Genomic DNA, 11,825 nt, shown 5'->3' on the forward strand with positions numbered 1-11,825 from the left:
ATTGTTGCAGCCAAAATGCTGCCTCACTGTGAATGTTGTTCTCCAACATGGAATTAATTGGCTGACATTCATACGCAGCTGGAAATCGTCCCGAGTATTGTCAAAAGATAGGCAGTTGCTGCGAAGCGGTGCGTCGGGAGAGCTGCCGAGAGCTGTGTACCTCCTATACTGGTACCGGAGGTACCTCAAGTACCGTCCTCTCCTGTAAGTCGAGTGTCCTCTGCAGAAAGTACAGGAGCCGCCATTAGTTGTGCACTCAAATGTAAGTGGCACGTCAGTGGTAGATCCGGGCCTGCCGTACAACGTGGAAGGGGACCGGGGAGGACTCGGGGTGTCGTACCGATCCCCGTAACCGACGAGTTGGAGTTGGAGTTTCTCACTGAAACTGGAACTGACCCTGTGGGACTCACTTCACCTGTTTGTGGGGAAACCTGTTTTATCCGAGTCAGGAGGAGGCAAACGCAAAAGTGTAGGGGTCTACTAATTGTAGGCAGTTCGAACATACGGCGAATGATTGTACCACTTGGAGAAATGGCTGCAAGAATCGGGAAAGGACACCGGGAGCCCTCAGTGTGTCTGCTCGAGGGTGTTATTCAGTATGCTGAAGAGCCTATTCCAGCAGCCATTGAAGGGACAGCATCCAACAGACTGCACGTTATCCCACACTTTAGAACAAATGCCTGTCCGGGCTCTGAGGTCATTCTTGGGTCATTCCAGTGACTGGAATAGACAGCTGAGAAGACCCGACTTGTGCTTAGTTTGTAATGGAGCTTACCAATAGAGCCCATTTTTTTGTGAGACATTATACGATAATTAAAGTAGTTTTCGAAAACTGATCACTTAGTATGATCATAAGGTAGGTCTTGCGATCAATTCAAATTTGGAAGTATATTTAAATTAAAACTTTTATTATTTCTAAAAGTTTGACTTGCATTATTTATATGTACAATTTTCTCACTCTTATTATTATTGTCACTGAATTATCCTTTATGCTATTTGATATTTCACGCAACTTCAAAATGTAGTATCAATAATCGATACAGAAATTGTAAGTTCTTTGTCGATACAACTCTGAGGTCATTGGTCAGCAACGTGATTTTGGCCACTCGCGTTTTGGCTGCGGTCGAGAGTTGTTGTTTTTGTGTGTTTCTCGATAAATATGTGGTATCCACAGTGCACGTGGTACTTTATTTTTGTGATCAGAGATTTTCTAAACAAAAATAGTGGACTCCTGCTTCGTGATTTCGGTCGGTCTGGTAATAGTCAAAACCCACACCTTTTTCATCCGGAGCAGCAAAGGAATCGACTGTCGCCTAGACGATGAAGCCACGTGCACGGTGGCTATTCGGCAGCGTCGAGATAAGTGACATCGTGATTATCTCTACAGATTACTTTACATCTGTCAGCCACACCGTGACGGTGTCTTTACGGGAATAATTTTGCATCGTAGTAGTGAGGGTCCGTGATAAGTTTTAACGAAGCTCACAATTTGCTGCACTGTTCGCAGAACAGATCGTGGCCGCTCGTTTCCGAGTCGAGTGGATGACTGAACCGGAGACTCTGAAGATTGTGTGACAAGCTAGGCTGTCACTTCCTGGACCTGTGCTATAGGGCTGAGAACTGCAGGGTCCCCTTAAATGAATCAGGTGTGCCCTATACGGCAGAGGGCAGTAGTCAGGTAGCAGACTGTGTGTGGGGTGTGATTTTTAGATTAGACGGCTCTCCGTCCAGTCCAGACAGTGATACTTGTACGATACAGGGAAGTATCAGTGTAAGATAGAAAGAAATGTCTCCCGCAGGTGAGAGTATTAAAATCTTAACGGTTAACTCTCGAAGCATTTGCAACAGTGCCAGAGTTTGAAGTGCTCGTGAAATGTGGTGAAGGTTGCATAACACTAGGTACAGAAAGCTGGTTGAAAACTGAAATTGATGGCGGTTAGATTTTCGGGAAAAATTTGAGTGTATATTGACAGGATAGGCAGTTGGGGAATGGAGGTGGTGTATTTGTTGCAGTAGAAAAGAGTCGTATCGACTGAGATAGGAATTGAAACTTCACATTGTTGGAGCGAGGCGCAGTATCGATGGCGGGTGTAAAATACTTTTATCCTTCTGTCACCCACCAGACTCGTCTCCTGATGTAACAGAAACCTTCAGAGAAAGCTTCGGTTCACTTGCACGTACGAGTTCCCCGATCGTACTGTAATCGTCGGTGGAGACTTTAATCGTCAGACAGTTAATTGGGAAAATTAGTTCTGTTTCTGGTGGGCACGATAAGACGAGCTGTGAAAATTTACTAAATGCCTTAACTGAAAACTACTAGAACAAATAGTTAGGGGCACCGCTCGTGATGGAAATGTGTTGGATCTATTGGCAACAAGCAGATCTGACTTCTTTGAGGATGTCAGCATCGAAACTAGTATCAGTGAGCGTGATGCAGTTGTGGTGACAGTGAGTACCAAAGTAAAAAGGACAACTAAAAAAGCAGAAACTAGATAAAAAATCAGTCGTGTCATATCTCACTGAAGAACTTCAAACTTCCAGCACAGTGCAGGAGTGTGTACAGGAACTACGGGTAAAGTTTAAAAGAACAGCTGACCATGTGCTGGATGGATACGTACCCAGTAGAACAGCTAATAATGAGAGAGAACCTCCACAGTATACAGCTACTGTGGAGAAACTTCTAAAGAAACGGAGTTTACTATGTAATAGGCATAAAACAAAGCGTCGGGCTACAGATAGAGAGATGCCGAATGAAATGTCAGCTGTTAAGAGCAGTGTGTGATGCCTTCAGTGACTGACAGCAGAATGTTGTAGCGTGATATTTCACAAAACCCAAAGAAATTCTGGTCATATGTAAAGGCTGACACCAAAGTTGTGTCCAGCCCCTAGCAAAAGAGCCAGGGACTGTAATTGAGGTTAGCAAACCAAAAGCTGAAATGCTTAACTTCATTTTCAAATGTTCTTTTACAAAGGGAAATCCAGGAGAATTACCCTAATTTAATACTTATAACACAGAAAAGGTGAATGGAAGCGAGTATTAATGGTGTTGAGAAAAAAATCTGAAATCCTTAAAATTGGACAGCTCTAGTGCCCTATGGAATCCTTCTGATTCTATACTGAATTTGCTGCCGAGTTAGCCCTCTTCTTACTATAATCTATTGTAGATCTCTCGAAAAAAAGAACTCTGCCCAGTTCTAGGAAAAAAGCACAGGCCACAGCCGTGTACAAGAAGGGTAGAAGTGATCCACAAAACAACCGTCCAATATCCTTGACGTAGGTTTGTTGTAGAATCTTAGAATGTATCCAGAGTTCAAACATTATGAGGTATTGTGAACAGTGTGACCACCTCAATGCCAGGCAGCACGGATCTTGAAAATGTCAGTCACGAGTAACCCAACTCGCACTTCTCTCGCAGACGTACTGAAAACTTTTCATCGAGGTAATCGGGTAGTTGCAGTATTTCTCCACTTGTGAAAAGCATTTGATTCGGTACCACAGCTCAGGGGTGTCAAGTGAAATTTGTGACCGAATTGGGGACCTTTTCGTGTGGAGGACACAGTGTGTTATCTTGGGTGGAGAGTTGTCATCTGATGTAGATGTAACTTTAGGTGTGCCCCAGGGAAATGTGTTGGGACCACTGCTGTTGATGTTGCATATTAATAACCGTACAGACAATGTTAATATTAATAGTAAAATCAGACTTTCTGCAGCTGATGCAGTTATCTGCAATTAAGTACTATCTAAGAGAAGCTGCATATTCATATATTTATTCAGTCAGATCCTGAGAAGATTTCAAAGTGGTGCAACAATTGTAAACTTGCTTTAAATGCTCAGAAATGTAAAATTTTGCAGTTCACATAACGAAAAAAATGTAGTACCCTATGACTATAATATCAGAGTATCACTGCTGGAATCGGCCTACTCGTACAAATACCTAGGTTTAACACTTTGTAGGGATATGAAATGGAAAGATCACATAGGATCAGTTGTAGGCAAAGCAGGTGGTGGGCTTCAGTTCATTGGTAGAGTACTGGGGAAGTGCAGTCGGTCTACAGGTGAGACTGCTTACAAACCACTCGTCTGACTGGTTCTAGAATATTGCTCAGGAGTGTGGGACCCATACCAAATAGGACTAGCAGGGTATGTTGAACGTGTACAGGCCAGCACGAATGGTTTCAGGTTTGTCTGATTCGTGGTAGTGTGTCGCAGAGACTGAAGGAACCGAACTTCGAGACTCTGGAAGACCGATGTGAAATATCCCGAGAAAGTCTACGAACCAAGTTTCGAGGACTCGCTTTAAATGGTGACGCTAGGAATATACGACAACCCCCCTACGTATCGCTCAAATAGGGATCGTGAGGATAAGATTAAAATAATTACTGTAGGTACAGAGGCATTCGATCGTCTCGCACTGTGTACGTGAACGAAATGGGAAGAAACCCTAATACTGGTACAGTGGGACGTACACTCTGCCATGCACCTCACAGTGGTTTGCAGATGCAATGCCTGAAGGTTTCAGTCCATTTCTTTATCGAACATTATAAATGCCTGACCACTTCCAGATATATTCCACTTAATACCGGTACTCTGGTTTTAACCATAGTATCTCTTCCGCTTAAAGTTGCATGCATACTGCCATCCATTTCATTGTAAAATATTAAATAATATAGCGGTATGTATAGAAGTCCACTTTAGAAATGTAGTATAGAGCAAGTAATGAAGTACACTCGTGTTCTACAATTCGTAAGCTACCTCACTGCTTCAATTAATCTTTTGTCATTCATTATAGAATTAAACATTTTAACAAAATAAACAACAAAATGGAACAAATTATACCAAATAACTAATAGAAATAACACAAAATGTGACAAAACAAAGTTAGGAGATCCATATGTCACTGTATATCAGAAGGAAATGCGTTTCTGGATCGTGTGATAAATGCGTGATGTCAGCCATCAAAACTTTCTTCCTGAGAAACCTCGACAGTGATTTGATGGCCAATGTGGACGCCGCCATTTGAAATGCATTGTGGAATGTTTAGACGCGACATGACGTGAGGTGACGTGATGGGCAGTGAAAACTGACCTTCATTAGAGCATTGACTACATACATTATCAATACTTCACTCTTTTCTGAAGCATCCGACTCATTTTGTACAGAGTGGACACTACAAGCACATAAATTTGTAACTCCGACTGGGGACCTTGTTTATTTTTGCTGCCCTAGGCCTGCAGTAGTTTAACGTGCCACTGCATCTCAATATATAAAAACCTTGAACTAATGGCAGTTTTCATACCAAGTGTTGATGGAAAAGCACATCAGCCTCACACTGTCAAAATTAACAGATCCAGTGATCTTTCTAGCGATTATTGAACATTTCTTGTCACTTCAGATTTTGGTGATGCCTGCTTTGCTCCAGACTGCCGAGCAGAGAATGATTGAATGTAGTGTGGCACTGTCAATTACTGACTTTTGCTTATCCCTTGGGTAGCTGCCTCATTGTCATCATATGTATGCAATTGGACTGTATTTGGATTTAAATACATATTACTAAAATGTATTCAGTGTTGAACTGCTGTTAGTGTGTGACAGTGGATGCAGATGCGTAGAAAATGCTGTGCGTGTACTTAGCTTGACAATATTTTATATCTTAGAAGCATGTCCAGTTGTTTGTGCTCAATAAAAACAGAAAACAAAAAATGTGATGATTACATGTTTACTGGCAATTCATAGTTAAGACAACTATGTAAATTAGTGTGAATCTGTGTGTGAATGATAATTAATGTGAAATCAATCTGTGTTAAAATGTTCAATTTGCTGTTAAGATGTTAATGATTCAAATATCTGTTTACGAACAGTTCCCTGAAGCACAAACCAAATCGGAGAAGTTGACGCCTGTGAACATTAATCGTCAGCCTATTTGTTGCCGCAATGGAAGAATCGCTGGACGCTTCGTTGCCGGTCGACACGGTAAGAATGGATCCCTTTTCATTTCGTTCTTTATTTCATTAATTTGTCCATTGTGATCCGTAGATTTCCTCGAGGCCAAATTCCAGGTCGCTGTATACAGCAACAAACTCAATTGGTACCCTGATGCATTTTTCATAATTTATGTGCAACATACGTGAGTAATACAAGGTGTAAAACTTTGCTTCTGCCATTTTTTTCCCCCGGAATTTGAGGCTTTAATTAAACAAATTGGTTACACACGTATCATTCAAAGTATTTTCCATCGCTGGCCACTACGTTCTCCCATCTTCCGGGCAGTGTACGAATCCCACGTCGAAAAAATGGTTCATCTTTTGAAGTGATCCACGAATTGATCCAATTTGTGACTTCTTTGTGAGATCTGAAGTGTTGGTCAGCCAGGCCGTGCGCCATTGATCTAAACAGGTGATAGTCAGAGGGAGCAATGTCAGGACAATACGGCGGGTCGGGTACGACTTCCCATTTTAACGTTTCAAAGTACGTTTTGACCCTTTTGCAATGTGGGGTTGAGTGTTGTCATACTGCAAAATCCCTTTATCATACCTCCCACTGTATTGTGGCCGTTTGTCTTCGATCACTCTGCTCAAACATATTGTGTTTGATAACGAGCACCTGTGATTGTTTAACTTGGTTTCAACACCTCATTGTACACGACACAGAGCTGGTCCCACCAAATGCAGAGCACGATCTTTGAGCTGTGAATATTCGGTTTGTCCCCAGTCCCAATGCGATGCAGAAATCCCTTTCGTTTTTTGCCTCTGAAGCAACTGTTCACAAACGCCATTCAGTCTCTCTCGGTTTCAGCTCACACGGCACTCCAAGTTCCTTCTTTCTGAATCGTGCCCATAGCCTCGAGACGTTTTGAATAGGCTCGCTGTGTCACTCCCACTAATCGTGCCAATTCTTCCCGAGTTTGACTAGAGTGTTCACTCGGCAGTGTCTCCAATTCTGCATCTTCGAAAACATTCTCTCTTCCACCGCTATGCCGGTCTGCGAAGTTAAAATCACTCACGAAACGTTCTTTCACTTACACCGTGCATAATAGAGAGCGTTCAATAAGACTAACCTGCAGTTCTCTTCATATTGAAACTAAACAGTAACACCTCCCGCAAATGACTAGAATTAGGCTCGTAAACTGACATTTTCAATCCAGAACAACTTTATGGTGCAGACACAAATCGACTAATGTTTGAACGAGGTTATGTTGACCGAGGGCCGAGCTAACTGCCTGACATCTGCGATCTGTTTCTTTCGACCACTACTTCCCATTGTCGCCACCTATCGGTAAACGGCAAAAGCAAAGTTGTACACCTAGTACGTATTGGAATACGTGTCGCAGACGTGTCTGTTACGATACAGCTTTCCTGAATTTACTTTGCAGTTTCAGTTATTGTGATGAAACGTGCTACAGATCACTCCTGTTACCACACACTATATCCCGTATTCACGTTCATTGGCTTCGTTAACTGCAGTCAGATTAGACCTCGTGCTATGCAACAGATCAGTCTGTGCACACCACCGAAAAACACCTAAAGGTTCAACTGTTAATGACTGATATTCGAGAGGTGTGAACACGAACTTCTGTTTGGAAAGCCCGAGAGATTTTTGAACAAAGTCAAAGGCAGTAGTTCAGGAAGTATCATGTGTGAAAGGAAGACAGTATGAGGAGGAGAAAGGGTGGGTGTGGAAGGGGGGGAAGAGGAGTGGATACATATTTCAGTAATTTGGTGGCACTTGATGTGTGGCATACCAGTCTTTTATTTGTTTTACTTACAGCATCGTATCACAGGCCTGCGTTACATGGCATGAATCCCCCTCAGAGTGTCAATTACTACCTTCCTGTTGTAGGCTAAGGCGAGCTGGAGAGGTCTTCAGCAGCAGCAGCAGCAGCAGCAGTCACCGGCGGCCGCGGACTCGACCCCACCCACCCGCAGCGTCACTCCCACCGCGGCCGCTTCACCACACACCGCAGCGGTCTGCAGAACTGCCTGCCTCTCGCTGTCCCTCACATCTCTGTTCACTCTGGGGACCGGCAGGAGCTTTGCGGCACCCTGTCTGTTGTATCCTGCCGCTATGTGGAGGCCGCCCTGCTGCCACTTGTTCTGCATGTTGACATCGGCCCCCGACTGCGGCAGAATTCCACTGTACAGTGCAGTGGAGTGTAGCCGCATTCGCGCCGGTTGCTCGCGTCTGTTCCCCTGGCAGAGACCTCGAGGACTTTGGCCGCGTCTCCGTTCCCTGTGCATTTTGAATCTGCTTCTCGATGTCTTGCTCCTTTGCCGTATTATTTTCCACGGAAATGTGTTGCCGCAGTGGAAAATCTGAAAGTCTTTATAACCGTGCCAATTACGTGCTAAAAACCCAGTTGCGTGAGCAGCGTGTAAGACTTGACAACTTGGTCCAGTATGGGGAAGGAGATTTTGAGGTTAAACAGAATTACTTGACAACATTTGTAGAACTGAAAGTAATGTCAGAGGGTGGTGTTCCACATTACATCTGACTTGGGAAGCACCCTACAAAATCCCCTATTCAGGGTTACCTTTGCTAACCCAGAAAACTAATTTTTGGCAGGCCACGTATTTGAGGCATATCCTGTAATTTTAATGTGCGGAATTTCAAATTGAACTGTGGCCTCGGGCGTAGATCCTTAAGCGGGGATTTGCATATTATTTAATGTGATTGAAGATATCTGAGTAAAACAAATTTTCATTTCAACATGTAAATGTATTCACTAAAACCATCTATTAACTTCACGTACAAAAATTGATTGTCAAAACTGTTAACAAGTCTGTTGGTGTTGAAATTCTGTTTAATGACTGAGTGTATAGCGGTGTTACTGGTTCACCTGTGAATTTACACACTGATAAACCACAGTGAAAACTCAAACTTTGAGATGGGATCAAAAAATACCTGGAATGCTGCAGTTGGATGTGCACGCTTTGTTGTTACGTGTTGTGGTACTAGGTGGTGTTGGTTAGGGGTATTCCACGTGGCTCAGGAAGCTGGCATCAGTTGGAGTTCAGTGGTTTGTTTGTTGTGCTCTGTTGTTAGTGTTTCTGTTCGCTTCCCTTGGCATTTAATGACACGGTTGACAACGAGCAGAGAGTCTGCATGAAATGTTGTTTCCTGTCGGGGAAAACTGCAGCAGAGACTATTGGGATGCTTCGGCAAGCCTTTAGTGACGATGCTTTGGAGAAATCGCAGGGCTAAGAGTGGTTCTCTTATTTCAGATCTCGCAAAACGTCAACTGAAAAGTGCCACACTGTGGTTGTACTTAGACATCAAGAAATGATGAAAACGATTGCCACAATCAATCAAACTAGCAATTCTCAGAGGACCATTGACCAAATTTCTCAGGAAAGAAAAGTGTCACGGAGCACAGTCCAGTAAATCTTAACTGAAGATTTGCACACGAGACTGAGTCTGCAAAATTTGTTCCTCGCTCACTCGCAGGTGACCGAACAGAAAACCACGTTAATGTTTGCCATGGTTCGAAGAGTGAAATGCAGAACTGTCCAACTGCCGGATGAGAGTCGGTACTACGGGTACAATCTGGAGTCGAGGAGTAAAAGCGAGTGCGGAGCCAGTGGAAAACTCGAACATTGCCACGGCCCGAGAAAGCACGTCGAGTGCCGTCCGACATGAAAACAGTGTTTATCTATGTTTTTGATATGAATGGAATTGTTTACAGGGAGTGTGTTGTTCCAGACAGTTTGTGAGCCGATATTTTTATGAGGACGTGTTAGGAAGATTCGAAGGTGTGTGCAGTGAATATGGCCAGAACTGGGGAAAAATGGGAACCGGTTGCTCCAGCGAGACAATGCTCCAGCCGTCACAGCTCCGACAGGCCGACAGTCTGTGGCAAAACGTGACACGGTGCTTGTCCCTCGTCCACCCTCTCACCCAATCTCACTCTGTCTGACTTTTTTTTTATTTTCACGGACGAAGCGAAGTCCAAAAGGAAACTGAATTGGTGATGTAGATGACGTCAAAGAAAACGCACTGACGGCTTCGAACAGTATCCTGCCACGAGAGTTCCAGAACTGTTTCCGGCAGTGACGAAAGCATCGGGCCAAGTGTACCGTTGCACACGGATGATACTTTGAAGGGGACTAAAATACTGTAAATGTAGGGTTCAATAAAATGCAAAATAAAAATTCCAGTTACTGTGCCCCCTAGTAAACTCGCAATTACTGACAAAGTAGTGATCGAAAGCTCGGTGTGTAACCTCAGAAATTTGCATTCGACACATGACTGTCGATCTCGAGACGGGCAGTGGCGTGTAATTCCACAGTGCCGCTTAAAATGCTCGCCACATTTGCAACTGTGGTGTTCCGTGCTGTCCTCTGCTGACAAACGGGCCCTCTGAGGACGGCACTCGGTCAAAACTCTGAGGTGCCGCAGTTTACGTCCCGACTCGAACTGACAGGTCCCACGTGGAATTGACCGTGACCCAATTCGGAGGCATTGCGTGCTCTGCCACGACTCGATGCCTAGTCCCCGACGTGGCCACCGCCGGTACGGAATGGCTAGTCTTCGAAATTTTGGTAGTGTGTTATACCCTGCGAGAAGTGCTGGATGCTCCCCTTCACCTTAAAGGCGAGACGAGGGGACCATTTCCTGCCCGTTTCCCGGACGTAGGGATTCGAGGAAACGAACTCACCACTGCGGCTGCCGAGGAGGCTTGCTCCCTTTCTGACTCTCGCTCACTGTCGAACAACCCCCCTCCGTGTACGCTGTCCCCCCATTTCTGACCGGGAAGGCCACGTGTCGGCAGGACTTTCAGTTGTTGAAAGTGAGGAGTAATGAACTACGTTCTGTAAAACGTTCAGTGTGTCCTTGGGTTACTTCCTTCCACCTGGGAGGGTCTGAAGGAGTAACCGTTATACAGCTCGTAGTGGAACATTCTACATTGACACGTGGCTTCTTTTTAAGATGCAAGACTGCCCCCAGCTTGTCACAGATGTGGGACACAGACATCAGCATGAGGTATTTTGAGTGTGTGTGTTACATGTCGATACGAGTGTCGATCTGGCTCTCCCGTAGGACTTGCCCTCTATTGTAACTGATAATGAGGCGAGTAGTGTTCGTGTTTCAAGATTTTGTCTGATTTCCGGAAATTTTTCCCAAATATAGAATGTCAGATTTTAACGTGTCAGAGTGGCTCGGTCACTGATTATTTATAAGTAGTCACCTAGCGACACACACCTGACTCCTTGTTAATGATGTCTTTACTGGTACTTCATCCATACATGGATGAACCCTGGAGATACTAAAAGGTATCAGATAGATTATATAATGGTAAGACAGAGATTTAGGAACCAGGTTTTAAATTGTAAGACATTTCCAGGGGCAGATGTGGACTCTGACCACAATCTATTGGTTATGACCTGTAGATTAAAACTGAAGAAACTGCAAAAAGGTGGGAATTTAAGGAGATGGGACCTGGATAAACTGAAAGAACCAGAGGTTGTACAGAGATTCAGGGAGAGCATAAGGGAGCAATTGACAGAAATGGGGGAAATAAATACAGTAGAAGAAGAATGGGTAGCTTTGAGGGATGAAGTAGTGAAGGCAGCAGAGGATCAAGTAGGTAAAAAGATGAGGGCTAGTAGAAATCCTTGGGTAACAGAAGAAATATTGAATTTAATTGATGAAAGGAGAAAGTATAAAAATGCAGTAAGTGAAACAGGCAAAAAGGAATACAAACGTCTCAAAAATGAGATCGACAGGAAGTGCAAAATGGCTAAGCAGGGATGGCTAGAGGACAAATGTAAGGATGTAGAGGCCTATCTCACTAGGGGTAAGATAGATACCGCCTACAGGAAAATTAAAGA

The 11,825-nt window shown here is 44.0% G+C and overlaps 1 long non-coding RNA gene across 1 annotated transcript in view; it reads left to right on the forward strand.

The window, feature by feature from the left end:
* LOC124741176 overlaps positions 1 to 8,703 on the forward strand; it is a 29,508-nt gene extending 20,805 nt beyond the window's left edge. The window contains exons 3-4 of the long non-coding RNA XR_007009923.1: positions 5,859 to 5,970; positions 7,837 to 8,703. This is a non-coding gene — a long non-coding RNA (uncharacterized LOC124741176). The remainder of the gene's footprint in view (positions 1 to 5,858; positions 5,971 to 7,836) is intronic.
* The last annotated feature ends 3,122 nt before the right edge of the window (positions 8,704 to 11,825 follow it).

The sequence above is a fragment of the Schistocerca piceifrons genome, unplaced genomic scaffold (assembly GCF_021461385.2).
Source record: "Schistocerca piceifrons isolate TAMUIC-IGC-003096 unplaced genomic scaffold, iqSchPice1.1 HiC_scaffold_1880, whole genome shotgun sequence".
NCBI lineage: Eukaryota > Metazoa > Arthropoda > Insecta > Orthoptera > Acrididae > Schistocerca > Schistocerca piceifrons.